Genomic DNA, 15,835 nt, shown 5'->3' with positions numbered 1-15,835 from the left:
CAAGGTGGGCCATTTCCAGCAGTTGACAAGAACGTCTGAGGAACAGTGGGAGGTGGGGGAATAAACACAGGGAAATAGTTTTATTTTGTGTAATGACTCCCATTCTCTATTCAAGCCTAAGTTAATTGTATCCAGTCTGCAAATTAATTCCAATTCAGCAGTCTCTCGTTGGAGTCTGTGTTTGAAGTTTTTTTGCTGAAGAATTGCCACTTTTAGGTCTGTAATCGAGTGACAGAGAGACAGAAGTGTTCTCCAACTGGTTTTTGAATGTTATAATTCTTGACGTCTGATTTGTGTCCATTTATTCTTTTACGTAGAGACTGTCCAGTTTGGCCAATGTACATGGCAGAGGGGCATTGCTGGCACATGATGGCATATATCCCATTGGTAGATGTGCAGGTGAACGAGCCTCTGATAGTGTGGCTGATGTGATTAGGCCCTATGATGGTGTCCCCTGAATAAATATGTGGACACAGTTGGCAACGGGCTTTGTTGCAAGGATAGGTTCCTGGATTAGTGGTTCTGTTGTGTGGTGTGTGGTTGCTGGTGAGTATTTGCTTCAGGTTGGGGGTCTGTCTGTAAGCAAGGACTGGCCTGTCTCCCAAGATCTGTGAGAGTGATGGGTCATCCTTCAGGATAGATTGTAGATCCTTGATGATGCGTTGGAGAGGTTTTAGTTGGGGGCTGAAGGTGATGGCTAGTGACGTTCTGTTATTTTCTTTGTTGGGCCTGTCCTGTAGTAGGTGACTCTTGGGTACTCTTCTGGCTCTGTCAGTCTGTTTCTTCACTTCAGCAGGTGGGTATTGTAGTTGTAAGAATGCTTGATAGAGATCTTGTAGGTGTTTGTCTCTGTCTGAGGGGTTGGAGCAAATGCAGTTGTATCGTAGAACTTGGCTGAAGACAATGGATCGTGTGGTGTGGTCTGGACGAAAGCTGGAGGCATGTAGGTAAGCATAGCGGTCAGTAGGTTTCCAGTATAGGGTGGTGTTTATGTGACCATCGCTTATTAGCACCATAGTGTCCAGGAAGTGGATCTCTTGTGTGGACTGGTCCAGGCTGAGGTGGATGGTGGGATGGAAATTGTTGAAATCATGGTGGAATTCCTGAAGGGCTACTTTTCCATGGGTCCAGATGATGAAGATGTCATCAATGTAGCGCAAGTAGAGTAGGGGCATTAGGGGACGAGAGCTGAGGAAGAGTTGTTCTAAGTCAGCCATAAAAATGTTGGCATACTGTGGGGCCATGGGGGTACCCATAGCAGTGCCACTGATTTGAAAGTATGCTTTGTCCCCAAATGTGAAATAGTTATGGGTGAGGACAAAGTCACAAAGGTCAGCCACCAGGTTTGCCGTGACATTATCGGGGATACTGTTCCTGACGGCTTGTAGTCCATCTTTGTGTGGAATTTTGGTGTAGAGGGCTTCTACATCCATAGTGGCCAGGATGGTGTTTTCAGGAAGATCACCGATGGATTGTAGTTTCCTCAGGAGGTCAGTGGTGTCTTGATAGCTGGGAGTGCTGGTAGCGTAGGGCCTGAGGAGGGAGTCTACACAGCCAGACACCCAGCTAGTGACATGTTTATTCTCCCTCCCCCACTGTTCCTCAGACGTTCTTGTCAACTGCTGGAAATGGCCCACCTTGATTATCACTACAAAAGGTTCCCCCCCCCCCCTCCTGCTGGTAATAGCTCACCTTAAGTGATCACTCTCCTTACAGTGTGTATGGTAACACCCATTGTTTCATGTTCTCTATGTATATTAATCTCCCCCACTGTGTTTTCCACTGAATGCATCCGATGAAAGTGAGCTGTAGCTCACGAAAGCTTATGCTCAAATAAATTGGTTAGTCTCTAAGGTGCCACAAGTACTCCTTTTCTTTTTGTGAATACAGACTAACACGGCTGCTACTCTGAAACCTGTCATTGTAGTAGAAGAATAGTTTATAGTTATTAGATGAACTCACTTTTAAGTACAACAGGGTTTGTTTCCCCTGAGGTAACTGAGGGCTCCTTGTCTGTTCTAATAAAAGTAGAAAGCACTAGTGTCACCTATTGGTGAAAATGTGGAATTGTATGTGTCTTGTTTTGCATACTACTGAAGGGTGGTGAGGTCAGGAAGGAGGGTCTAATGGGGCAAATAGCTAGTAGCTTTGTTCTGTTTAATTTGATTATTTCCTGTTGAAGAAACTTTTAAATATTTTTTAAATAGAAACTTTTTTGCTGTTGGATATTTATATTTGAATGTCAATATTAATCACCGTATTACATGCAAAGCACTAGATGGACACTGCGTGCAGACAGAACTTCCTGCGATCCCTACATTACTGTTTTAAGTCAGGGCAACATGTTCACAAACACATTTTAAAAGCATCAGAACTCTTACTTATCAGGTAAAAATTTTAGTCTCTAAATACAAGCAAGCCCTGATTAAGGTACGTCCAATTAACTGAAACTCCAAGTTAACTAAAGGTGGGTTATGTTCCCCCAAACCTGTGTGGGCCCAGTTCCAAAATAGAGCTGAATAAAAGAGCCTTTTGGTCTGAAGATTTCTCCTAGCCCAGTGTAATCAGGAGACGAGAAGGAAACTCTCCAAAATCTACCGTTCAAGCAAGGTATGCACCTCCACTACGACTCCTTATCAGCAAATGGTGATTAATGGGGAGAGACACCCAAGTATCTCCAGTTATGTCCAGTAATGCCCCCTTTCTGCTGGAGGTACATAGAGAGTGCTGAAGCAATCGCTGCACAAGCACAGCACCAAGGTTTGGGACAAACCAAGATTAAGGAGTAGTAAGTGGGGGAGCCCCACTGCAGCTCCACTACTACAAAACTCTTGGTTGAGGTTTTTGTTTTCCCTCTACATAGCAAGCCAAATTGTTTCCTTAAGAACAAGGTCCCGAGACAGCCAGTTTTTATAGCCTTTTGGGGTACAATAGAACGTCAGAGTTACGAATACCTCCGGAATGGAGGTTGTTCATAACTCTGAACAAAACGTTATGGTTCTTTCAAAAGTTTACAACTGAACATTGACTTAATACAGCTTTGAAGCGTTATTATGCTGAAGAAATGCTGCTTTCCCTTTATCTTTTTAGTAGTTTGTTTAACACAATACTATACTGTATTTGCTTTTTTGTGTGTGTGTCTCTGCTGCTGCCTGATTGTGTACTTCCATTTCCAAATGAGGTGTGTGGTTGACTGGTCAGTTCATAACTCCTGAGGTTTTACTGTATAAATAAAAGAGAAGACTTGTGTATCTTTTTGTGACAGGGTGCTAAGCAGAAAACTGCTTAGCCAACCCTCTGTCACTCCAGTTCCAATTAAAGGAACCCTGATTGGGGAAGCTGGAACAGCTGCTGCCTCATCAGGCTGGGGCTGGAGAAAAGCCCCAGGGGAAGGAAGCAGGGGAGAAGCTGCAGTAGAGGAAAGGCAGTGAGGGGAAGCAGAGAGAGATCGTTTGCCCCCTTTCTCCTGCTGGTGGACTGTAAGAAAGGGACTATGCGTATGGTGGAAAGGTGGTGGGAACACAACCTGTAAGTAAAGGCAACCCGTGAGCCCTGCAACAAGGTCTCTGTGTGACTTTCTCAGCCTGGAAGGAGCCAGGAGGGCCCTGCAGGGACCCCGTTACACTTGTCCTAAGGGCCGGATTCTGCCACTCATGGACATGTTAATTAATAGTTTACTTCGCAAATACAACTTTTTAAAACAATAACAGTATTCATGCAGCAAGTTACTACTCAGCTTCAGTGAAGATGACAGAATCTGGCCCAAACTTTTGGATGCTGCAATTATTTTCCCACTACAAAGAGGCAGAAGTTAAAAAGAGTACATGGTGGAACTCTGATTAATTTCTTTACACAGTATATTATCTGTCTATAGGCATGTGGTATTTAAAGTTCTAAGGAATCTGTCATTTAAGTATCACATAATAACAAGCCACATTTAGCTGGTGCATTTAATTCCGTAGTAGTTGATGTCAGAGCACAAGGACGCAATGTGTATTGGGTTGCTCACTATTCTTTGCCACAGGAATAAAAATAGTCTAAAGTTTTGAGAAACTAGAAACTTTATTCTATAGTGTCAATGTTGCAGTGCACAAGGAAAAGTCATATTGACTGTGACAGCTATTTGTTTATATATCCTTTTTATACTTATTCACTGATATATAGTGGTGGTGATAGAAATAAATTCTCAGGTGAAAGATTTCTTGTAAATGAACATGTTGTAATGGCTTACTAGAATTAAGGGAATCCATTAGTGCAATTTATTTATTTTAAAACTATAGATTGTTTTAAAGTATTTTCAGGGCTTTTTTGAATATACATTTGCTTGCTTACAATATAAAGTTTAAAAGTATCAAGCCATTTTTAAATTAAAAGTAGGAGAATGAAACTAATTTTCTGGTAAAGGTAGCCTAGCAACAGCTCTTTTCTCTGACAATTTCATTGAATATTCCCTATCTCACCACAACACTATATTATGCAAACATATAATATGGTTTTCACAGCTTTAAATAAATCATCCCATATAAAACTGAACAAGGGCATTTCCCCTTTCAAATATTTAACTTTTCAAAGAGGATCTTTTAATACCTTAGAATAGAGGAAATGCAATAAATAAATAAAGTACAAAAGGCTACTGTTTAAAAATATCAATAGATCAGCTCATAAACATGCTCCATCATTTTATCTCCAAACCTTTGTTAGTCACTACTTTTTCTCTACAGTCTCCTAATCAGTCACCTTCAGAGTTCTACTTTCAGTGCTGAATCACTGCTTCCTATATTTTAATCCTAACCTGATGCTTTGTGTTGGTAATCAGCCAGAGGTAGGCAAGTCTACTTGAACTCATGGACAGGTCATGTTTTTGTTTGATTCTTTCATAGACCTCCCAGCCTCACCTCACCTCTTTGCTAACTTTCTATTTTCACATGCTCACCATTTATACAAAGTCAATACAATGGTGTGACGATGTGACGCAGCAGGGAGGGGGGAGTGTTGACCTGGGAATGTGCCCTGGGGACGGGAGACCTGAGAGCCTGTCACCTGAGCCAGGAGGGGGAGGGGGAGGTAACACCTCTGCCCAGGAATGTGGTGGGAGGCTGCAGCAGGGAACCTGCTCGGTGGGTTTAGTTTCAGTTTGGGGCTGGGTGGAGGAACACAGGGAACCCCAGGGCTGGGGTCTAAGCTCCCTGCTCCCCCAGAAGGACTTCACTGAGGGGTCCTGGGTGTCCCCACAAGCTCTGTTTTGGACTGTGTTCCTGTTGTCCAATAAACCTTCGGTTTTACTGGCTGGCTGAGAGTCTCAGTGAATCCCAGGAAGAGGGGTGCAGGGCCTGGACTCCCCCACACTCCGTGACAACTGGTGGCAGCGGTGGGATCTACTGCACCCCGTGAACGGCGCTTCCTGCAGTAAGTGACTGGGGAACAGTAAAACGAAGGGGGATTGACGGGGACCAGGCGTGCTGAAGATTCAGAGAGAGACGGTTTCAGGGGGCGGTTAACCCCTGGGAGTGTGTCACCACAGAGAAGGACTTTTGCAGTAACAGGGTCCCCCGGGGGATTGCAGCGAGCGGTCCCAGGGGCGGAGGAGTCTGCAGCTCGACCCTGGCAAAGAGGTGGTGACCTCAAGAAGGACTGGCACACTAGGGGCTTTTCCTGGAAACCGTGGACAGCTGCCCGGCCTGCGAGTGGCCAGCCGGGAGATGTACGCTAAACGCCTTAAGAGCGACCTGGTGGAGCTGTGCAGGCAGAGGGGGCTGCGCGTCGGGAGGTCCACCAAGGAACAGCTGATTGCCCAGCTGGAGGAGAGGGATCGCTTGGATGACCCGATCCCTGTCCCTGAGGGAAGCCGCCCGGCGGACGCAGCGTGGGCCCTGGGGCCTGACCAGGCTGGGAGGGGTCAGACTGCTGCCCAGGACACCCCGAGACCCTTCCTACCTATGCCTGGGGGAGGGGTTGTGGGAAGCCCAACGAATACCGAGGGCCCCCTGACCCCAGCAGCCAGCAGGGGATCCTCCCAGCGGAGCTCCCCATCCCTGGAGCGGATGCGGCTGGAATGGGAGAGGGAGAGGAAAATGAGGGAGCTGGAGGATCATGAAAAACAACGTCAACATGAGGAGAAACAACGTCAACATGAGCAGGAGGAGAAGGAGAGGGAGCGTCAGGAGAAGGAGAGGGAGCGTCAGCATGAGCAGGAGGAGAAGGAGAGGGAGCGTCAGGAGAAGGAGAGGGAACGTCAACATGAGCAGCAGGAGAAGGAGAAACAAAGACAGCATGAACTGGAGCTGGCCAGGCTGAGGAGCAGTGGGGCCCCGGCTGCGGTGAGTGAGGGGGGACCCAAGACTGCAAGGAGCTTTGATAAGTGCTTCCTGGCCCAGCAGAAGGAGGGGGAGGACATAGATAGCTTCCTGACGGCCTTTGAGAATGCCTGCGAGCTGCACAGGGTTGACCCTGCAGACAGGCTCCAGTTCCTCACCCCCTTACTGGACCCCAAAGCCGTGGAGGTCTACAGCCGGATGACAGGGGCAGAGGCAGGGGACTATGAACTGTTCAAACAGGCCCTGCTCCGTGAGTTTGGGCTGACCCCCGAGATGTACCGGAGAAGGTTCCGGAGTCAGCGTAAAACGCCTGAGGTCACCTACCTACAACTGGTCAACAGGATGCAGGGATATGCCCGCAAGTGGACAGCGGGGGCCCAAACTAAAGAGGACCTGCTTGACCTGTTTGTACTGGAGCACCTGTATGAACAGTGCCCTTCCGACCTGAGGCTGTGGCTGGTGGACAAAAAGCTAGAGAACCCCCAGCATGCAGGGCAGCTGGCCGACGAGTTTGTGAACAGTCGGTCAGGGGGTAGCCGGGAGGAGTCCCAAAAGAACAGGCCCCCCCCCGATGCAGAGAGAGAGTCACCATGGGGCCTCCCAGCGGGGAAATAGGGAGAACCCCCTCCAAAGGGGAACGCCTGGTGTCGGGCCCCTCCGACCCGTTCGAGGGGACCAACGTGACCTGAGCTGCTATCACTGTGGCCAGAGAGGCCACGTACGGGCCCAGTGCCCCGGGCTCAGGGACAAACTGAGCAGACCCAACCTACCCAGGGTTAACTGGGTAGGGACTCAGCTGGACGAGGGGCAGGCGACCCAGGAAAGGGGGGCTACCAGTTTGCCACCTGCTCAGGAGGGAAGAGTACCCCCAGCCAGCCCCGCCAGAGGGCTGGAGGCTCTGGACTCAGGGTGCTCGGTTTACAGGGTGGGTGCGGGGCTGTCCCTCCGGAGAGAGTGCCTTGTTCCCCTGGAGGTGGATGGGAGGAAGGTCAATGGATACTGGGATACGGGCGCGGAGGTGACGCTGGCCCGGCCCGAGGTGGTGGCCCCAGATCGGTGGTGGTGGTGCCCAACACCTACCTGACCCTGACGGGGGTGGGCGGGACCCCATTTAAGGTGCCCGTGGCAAGGGTACACCTGAAATGGGGGACCAAGGAGGGCCCCAAGGATGTGGGGGTACACCACCATTTGCCCACTGAAGTTTTGATGGGGGGAGACCTAGAGGACTGGCCAAGCGACCCCCAGACCGCCCTGGTTGTGACCCGTAGCCAGAGCCGGCGAGGGGCACTGCGACCTGACCCTGGGGAGGGTACCACACTGGAGGCGCGAGACCCTACTCGGGTGGGGAGGGAGCGCCGAGGGGCACGGCTCAGAGAGGCTGCGGCCTCAGACCTGGCCACGGAGGGGGAACCGGGCCCCATCCCTTCCCCAGCTGCTGAGTTCCAGGCCGAGTTGAGGAAAGATCCCTCCTTGCAGAAGCTCAGGGACCTGGCCGACCTCAGTGAGGGACGGACCATGAGGAGAGGCTGCCAGGAGAGGTTCCTGTGGGAGAAGGGGTTCCTGTACCGAGAATGGGCTCCCCCAGGGGAAGGGGAGTCCTGTGGGATCAGGAGGCAGCTGGTGGTCCCCCAGAAGTACCGCCGCAAGCTCCTGTCCCTGGCCCATGACATCCCCCTCGCAGGGCACCAGGGAATCCGGCGCACCCGGCAGAGGTTGCTACAGAACTTTTACTGGCCCGGGGTCTTTACCACCGTCCGGCAGTATTGCCGATCCTGTGACCCCTGTCAGAGGGTGGGGAAGGCCCGGGACAAGGGGAAAGCGGCGTTGAGACCTTTGCCCATCATAGAGGAGCCTTTCCAGAAGGTGGCCATGGACATCGTGGGGCCTCTCAGCAAGACGACCCGGTCGGGGAAGAAATACATTCTGGTGGTGGTAGATTTCGCCACCCGCTACCCCGAGGCAGTGCCCTTAGCTTCCATTGAAGCAGACACCGTGGCAGATGCGCTCGTGACCATTTTCAGCCGAGTGGGGTTCCCCAGGGAAGTCTTGACAGACCAAGGCTCCAACTTCATGTCGGCCCTGCTCCGGTGCTTGTGGGAGAAATGTGGGGTCCGGCATGACTGGGCCTCAGCGTATCACCCCCAGTCCAATGGGCTGGTGGAGAGGTTTAACGGGACGCTAAAGATGATGCTGAAAACCTTTATGAACCAGCACCCGCAGGATTGGGACAAGTACTTACCTCACCTGCTGTTCGCGTACAGGGAGGTGCCCCAGGAGTCTACCGGATTTTCGCCTTTCGAACTGTTATATGGAAGGAGGGTGAGGGGCCCCCTGGACCTGATGAGAGACGAGTGGGAGGGGAAGGCCACTCCCGATGGAGAGTCAGTGGTGGAGTATGTCCTGACCTTCCGAGAGAGACTGGCTGAACTCATGGGCCTGGCCAGGCAGAATCTGGCCAGAGCCCAGAGGAAGCAGAAGGTCTGGTATGACCGCACCGGGGATCAGGTGATGGTTCTCATCCCCGTGAGAAAGAACAAACTACAGGCCGCCTGGGAGGGCCCGTTCAAGGTCGTCAAGCAGCTCAATGAGGTAAACTATGTGGTGGAGCTGTCGAACCGGGCCCACCACCGCCGGGTGTACCATGTGAATATGATGAAGCCATATTATGCCAGGGGGAATGTGGTGTTAGCTGTGTGTGGTCAGTGGGAGGAGCAGGGAGATGACCCTTTAGTAGATCTATTCCCTGGGACCAGAGCTGGTTCCCCCCTGGAAACAATCCCCCTCTCGGATCAGCTCACCCCTGCCCAGCAAGCCGAGGTCAGGGGGGTGCTGCATCCGTACCGACAGCTGTTTTCCAACCAGCCTGGACGCACTAATCTGACTGTCCACCGGGTGCAGACAGGGTCGCACCCGCCGATAAGATGCTCCCCCTTCCGAGTCACAGGGAAAACTGCTCAGGACCTGGAAAGAGAGGTCCGGGACATGCTGGCTTTGGGGGTGATCCAGCCATCGGCCAGCCCTTGGGCCTCGCCGGTGGTGCTGGTCCCCAAAAAGGATGGGTCAGTCCGGTTCTGTGTGGACTATCGGAAGCTCAATGCCATCACTGTATCGGATGCCTACCCCATGCCCAGGCCGGACGAGCTCCTAGACAAGCTGGGAGGAGCTCGGTACCTTACCACCATGGACCTTACAAAGGGCTACTGGCAAGTGCCGCTGGATGCAGATGCCCGGCTGAAATCGGCCTTTATCACCCCTCTGGGGCTCTATGAGTTTCTGACCCTGCCTTTCGGCCTCAAGGGAGCGCCGGCCACCTTCCAGCGCCTGGTGGACCAGCTCCTGAGGGGGATGAAGAGTTTTGCCGTGGCGTATATTGACGACATCTGTGTCTTTAGCCAGACCTGGGAGGACCACGTGTCCCAGGTTAGACAAGTGCTGGACCGACTCCAGGGGGCTGGGCTGACTGTCAAAGCGGAGAAGTGCAAGGTGGGGATGGCTGAAGTATCTTACCTGGGCCATCGGGTGGGGAGCGGCCGCCTAAAGCCGGAACCGGCCAAGGTGGAGGTGATCAGAGACTGGCCCGCTCCCCACACCAAAAAGCAAGTCCAAGCCTTTATTGGGATGGCAGGATACTACCGAAGATTTGTGCCCCACTTTAGCGCCATAGCCACCCCCATCACTGAGCTATGCAAGAAGGGGAAGCCAGACAAGGTGGTCTGGACCGAGCAGTGCCAGGAGGCTTTCCGGGCGCTGAAGGAGGCTCTGGTCAGTGGCCCAGTTCTAGCAAACCCAGACTTTGACAAGCCCTTTGTGGTGTTCACCGACGCCTCCGACACGGGACTGGGGGCGGTGTTAATGCAGGAGGATGAAAAGGGGGAGAGACACCCCATCGTGTACCTGAGCAAGAAGTTGCTACCCCGGGAGCAACACTACGCGGCCATCGAGAAGGAGTGCCTGGCCATGGTGTGGGCCCTCAAGAAACTAGAGCCCTATCTCTTCGGGCGACACTTCACCGTCTACACCGACCACTCTCCCCTGACCTGGCTGCACCAGATGAAAGGAGCCAACGCCAAGCTCCTGAGGTGGAGCCTGCTCCTGCAGGATTACGACATGGACGTGGTCCACGTGAAGGGAAGTGCCAACCTGATAGCGGATGCGCTGTCCCGGAGAGGGGGCCCCGAACTTCCCCAGGTCACTGGTCACAGTGACCCCGCTCAGTTCAGTCTCGAAGGGGGGAGAGATGTGACGATGTGACGCAGCAGGGAGGGGGGAGTGTTGACCTGGGAATGTGCCCTGGGGACGGGAGACCTGAGAGCCTGTCACCTGAGCCAGGAGGGGGAGGGGGAGGTAACACCTCTGCCCAGGAATGTGGTGGGAGGCTGCAGCAGGGAACCTGCTCGGTGGGTTTAGTTTCAGTTTGGGGCTGGGTGGAGGAACACAGGGAACCCCAGGGCTGGGGTCTAAGCTCCCTGCTCCCCCAGAAGGACTTCACTGAGGGGTCCTGGGTGTCCCCACAAGCTCTGTTTTGGACTGTGTTCCTGTTGTCCAATAAACCTTCGGTTTTACTGGCTGGCTGAGAGTCTCAGTGAATCCCAGGAAGAGGGGTGCAGGGCCTGGACTCCCCCACACTCCGTGACAAATGGTTCAAAATTAAAGAAAGTCATTTAAATAATATATAATCCCTTAGATAAGTTGAATGACCCCACCTAGTAGATGTTGGTCTGTTAGCCAGATCCTCTCAGTCATAAACAGCTAAGAAGGAGGTGGCAGCCTCTGTGTTTCAGGCTTAAGTTTCAAGCCTGGAGCACACCATGATTTTGGGTGTCTCTGTTTTTTGGGACACTTTAAAGGGGCCTGATTTTAGTGAACACCCACTCTCTGAAAACCATGCCCCTTTCAGGTGTCACAAGTTGGACACTCAAAAAATGGAGGCACTCGAAATCATGAGTCACTTTTGAAAGTGACAGTCTTTATGGTGCTGGTCACATGTGTATTAAAACTCCTATGTTCAGGTCCTTGTGCCTAAATCAGCACAGAAAGACTTATACATTGAAATCAAACTCAGAGGACATGTCAACTGTCCAAGACTATCTAAGACTCTCGGTTGACCAGGCTTCAGGTAAGTGAGGTTTGACTGTATTGCAATATGGGAATATTCCAGGTTACCTGTTAGTATTTAGTTACCCATTATTAGCTTTGTGAAAAATTCTGTTCTTCAGTCAGTTATCTCAGGATACTGGTAGTGGTTTAAGAATTAGTACAGTAGACTCAGTCAATGACATTTAAAAGCCTTGGATTCAGATTTTTAAAAATGTGTACCCAGTGTGTCATGTGGATGTGCCTGTAAGCATATGCTTTGGGAATTTTGCAAATGAAAAGTCCCAACACAAACTTTTACAAATATGAGCCTTGTAAATTAAACCATTAACTTCAACAGGTTAACACTCTGTAAGTACCAGTTACCTTTAGGAATGAAGTATATTGTAAATGTCTCCCACGTAGTCAAACATTTCCTCCATTCTATTGCACTATGGTATATTAAGTTAAAGTATTAGATAGGATAAAGCATCTATTAATTGTTCATAAAATATTGTGTACTGTTCAGCTTACCCACTGTTTTACCTGCCACTACTTTGAATGTGACTACAACCATGAAAAGTGCTTTAAAGGAATAACCTCATCTATAAAAAGTCTCTCTTAGTAGTAGTGTTTAAAGGAAAATGAACATGCCATTACACTGAAACGCCATCCAAAGATTCTGAGTTTCTAAAATATATGCTTTTCTCATCAGTCAAGACAGTGATTTACTTAATCTTTACTCCAGTCTGTAAGCCACTGAACATTATAATCAGTAGTAATGCTTAGTAAATCCCTTGCATGTCCCAGCATGCTTTAGTGGAAAACAGTTAGTTTATATTTTTCCAAAGGGCCTAATACATTTTTCATATTCTCTTCGTATTCATAAATCTAATAATGAAATGTATACTAATGGCTTCAGTAAAAAGCAGAATATACATTCAGTGTTCAAGGCGTTCGCATGCACACACTCTCAGTTGGCTTCACCATTTAGAAATGATGATTTTATCTGATAGCACATTTCTTGAGGGGGATATTTCTCTGTTAATGTAATCATAATTTCTGAGCATAAGTGCCACGGCTGCCTAATCCGTCTATTTTATTCTATAGCACTCATCACCTAGAATCCAAGTGCTGCACAGGTAGAGTAGATCTGTATGCTGATATGTATAGTGAACTTCAAAGAGGATTCTGCTCCTCACTCTTGGCCAGTTGTGTTAGGCTGTTCTTTTTGAAAAGTGTAGCTAACGTGAGAAAGTTTAGCAGGTATGTGGGTCTAGCAGTGTGCTCTAGTAGCAGATTCTAGAGGTTTTTGCCAAAGGACATTGCTGCCAACCAAATAATTCCTTGATTAGATTACATGGCAAAGAATCTGGATTGATTTTATGAAATTAAGATAATGCTGCATTGGTTTGAATTTTAAGCAATGTATTGTTTGTTTCTCTACAATTATGAGAATAATAAATACATTCATTATAAAGTAAATACTGTGGGTTAGCTAGTTTATCCCCTTGCATGGAAAACCTTTTGCTTCCAAAAACGCGCAGGATTTGCAGATTCTCATTCCCTCCTTGAAGCAAGAATGGCAATCCTGTGGAAGAAACTCAGCTTGCAATATCCACAAAGGCAAGAAGTCCATGGAAAACTTTGGCCCTAAATCTGTCGATCGCTCTCTAATCACGCAGAGCTGACCACAGGCTCAACCTCTGTTCATAACATGCTGTAGTCATGTACTTTGCTGTCACTGAATCATCTGTCCCTTCCCCCATGATGGGTCAATGTAGGGTTGCCAATTTTGGTTGGATGTATTCCTGTAGATTTCATCACATGACATAATCTTTAATTAAAGATTAATCTTCAATTCCTGGAGGCTCCAGGTCAATCCTGGACAGTTGGCAACCCTAGGTCAATGCCAAATCCAGGTGATTGATGTTGCTGGCTGCCTTACCAGGGGCGCATGCAGTCATATTTCAGGTAACACAAAACCAGGAAATACCAAGAATCTTGTGTGAATGTTATTAATATGACCTTTCCGGACCTGTTTTGCAGACTAAAGAGGTTCAAATAAGCATACTTTTTCAGTGCTGAACTAAAGGGAGCCTCTGTACTTTTGTCACCTGGCCAGCAGCAAATAGGAGGTCATTATTATGCAAACAATGGTGTCTTATTTTGTTAATGTTGCAAATGAAAGATACACTATGTATAATGTAATTAAGCTGCCTACTTTGAAAAACAAGGAGAGGTGTCCTCTCTCTGATTGGAAGTGGGATCACTTGGGGGTAACGAAGTTACATTTTTATTATCCTTCTGCAAGTTTTGGATGGAAAGACTTGCATACAGCACTCAGTATGGAAAACTCAGTACTTGTGTTTCTCTCCATCTGTATAACCATTAATGGGCTTTTTCTGTAGAGAACAAAGTGAAATCTGTGTGGTTTTGTCTCCTATTCTAAATGGGGAACAAATTTGCCAGTAGGACCACTTTCTTCGTCTCCATTTTCCAGGTATCGATTCTGAAAGCAGTGACAAGGTGACCCCTGTTTGAAAGATAAGAATAGTACAATCCATTTCTTTCAGCTGTCTTTCCAAATGGCAAGCAGTGAACAAGCTATCCTGATGTTTTCAGGAATAAAGGGGCTCTTCCAGAGTTTGCGGGGGAAACACTGTGTTTATAGAAGTACTCTACATTGCATTGTTGAAACTGTCAATTACCTTTACTGGCAAAATAAATCTGTGCAAATAACTTATTATTTCAGCAGCAGCAGATGTCCATAGTTTTACAAATTAAGGCCATTTCTGTAGGGAATCCCTGGATTCAGCAGTATACAATGAGCAGCTAAAAATAATCTGTAAGGCGTTTGAAAATCATCCCTTCTGAACTGCAGTGGTTGTGAAAGATAATTTGTGGTTCTCACAGAATACTCAGCAAATTGTGTCTTTCATCTGAATTTTATTTTTACAGATAAACATTACATTTTTCATATTGCAAAATTATAAGTTTGCATTTGTTAATTTAAATGATTGGCTCTATATTTTCCTCTGTTGAGAGTCTGTTGACATTTAAACTGTTGGTAAACATTATCATCTTAAATGGCTGTTTGTGGCAACCGTGGGCTGAATTTATAAATGTATACAATTTTATCAAAGCATAATGTGATGTTTCTGCATTTTTTTAACATACAGCATGTTAGAATGTATATGACACATTTAGTATGGATTGGCCTACTCCAGTCATACAAAGGAATGCACTAATGGAAGTAAGAAGTATCTTGCTTTATGGCAGAATTTCACATGGACTTAAGGCCTTAAGTGCACATGAAAATGCCAAAAGCAGCTTAAAGGTGACCTAAAAAAATATTTAAAAATCATTTTTATATCTTTTTTTGCTTCTTTAGGAAGACGGTCTAAAAGATTTTGGTTGGTTGGGTTGGTTTTTTTTTTTAAGGGGTGAGCAGAGGGTATTTGTACTTAAAGGGCCATAGCTGAGTCCCAGGTTACTGGGAGCAGTGTCAGTGAAATCCTGGCTCCACTGAAGTCAATTGGAGCTTTAGCATTTTTCACATTTGCATCTGCAGTCTAATTGCATGGGTACGCTGGACCCTAAATTTAGGTTGTGTGTATGTGTCTCCCAGCTCCGTTGTAATTCCCACCAGTAAAAGGCCTTTGACTTTGGTTTGGCACTGAGGATCTTCATTTAGTGCACAGATGGTAAAATTCCATCCAATACCCTTGCATCACTACACTAGTTAAAATAAAATTCCTTTTTTTTTTTTGTTACAAAATGCTAATTCTGAAACTAAAATCCAGGCTAGAAAATTTAGACATATATATTATAATAATCTAATACTAGATTTAAATGGTGCAGTGAACTCCCTAGCCAAATATTTTATTTGAAAAATGTTTCTGCAGTTTAAGAATATTCTTTCCCTTCTGGTTCTCTGGTGTTGAGGATTTTGTGACTGCAACTTCCTGTTATAGCAAACTTTCTGCTTATGGATTCTTCTGCTAGGATACATCCTACGGGGAATCTAGCCAGACATAAGAGAGAGAATAACAGTATACAAACACATAATTGTATTGGTTTCAGTACCAAATCCATTATTTTATTCCTGTTATGAGAGTTGCCAAATGGAAGTTTTATGAATTAAGACCATCAGAAGTGTCTGTGGTGGTTGTGTATTAGTCCTTTGTTGAGGAAGAAAGTGTAGCTTCTATGTCTATATTTTATTTTTGCTTCTGTCCGTGCCATTTCTCAAATCCTTGTATCAGAATGCCATGATGCAGTCATGTTAACCATTCCTCGTTCACCTCCATCTTGCCAGCTCCTCTTTACTGTTCCCCAAGTAAGAGAAAGATGTTTCTATCTTTGGACAAGGCCTAGAACTGAACTGCTATAGCTAATTATGGATTTTCCATCTCATAAACTACATCATGGGTGCAATATTAAAA

The 15,835-nt window shown here is 47.6% G+C and overlaps 1 protein-coding gene across 4 annotated transcripts in view; it reads left to right on the top strand.

Annotated features, from left to right (window-relative positions):
- CACNA2D3 (calcium voltage-gated channel auxiliary subunit alpha2delta 3) overlaps positions 1-15,835 on the top strand; it is an 869,947-nt gene that overhangs the window by 742,019 nt on the left and 112,093 nt on the right. The window lies entirely within an intron of this gene.

Source organism: Natator depressus, chromosome 7 (genome assembly GCF_965152275.1).
Source record: "Natator depressus isolate rNatDep1 chromosome 7, rNatDep2.hap1, whole genome shotgun sequence".
NCBI classification, from domain to species: Eukaryota; Metazoa; Chordata; order Testudines; family Cheloniidae; genus Natator; species Natator depressus.
This window is presented reverse-complemented; position numbering and strand designations above follow the sequence as displayed.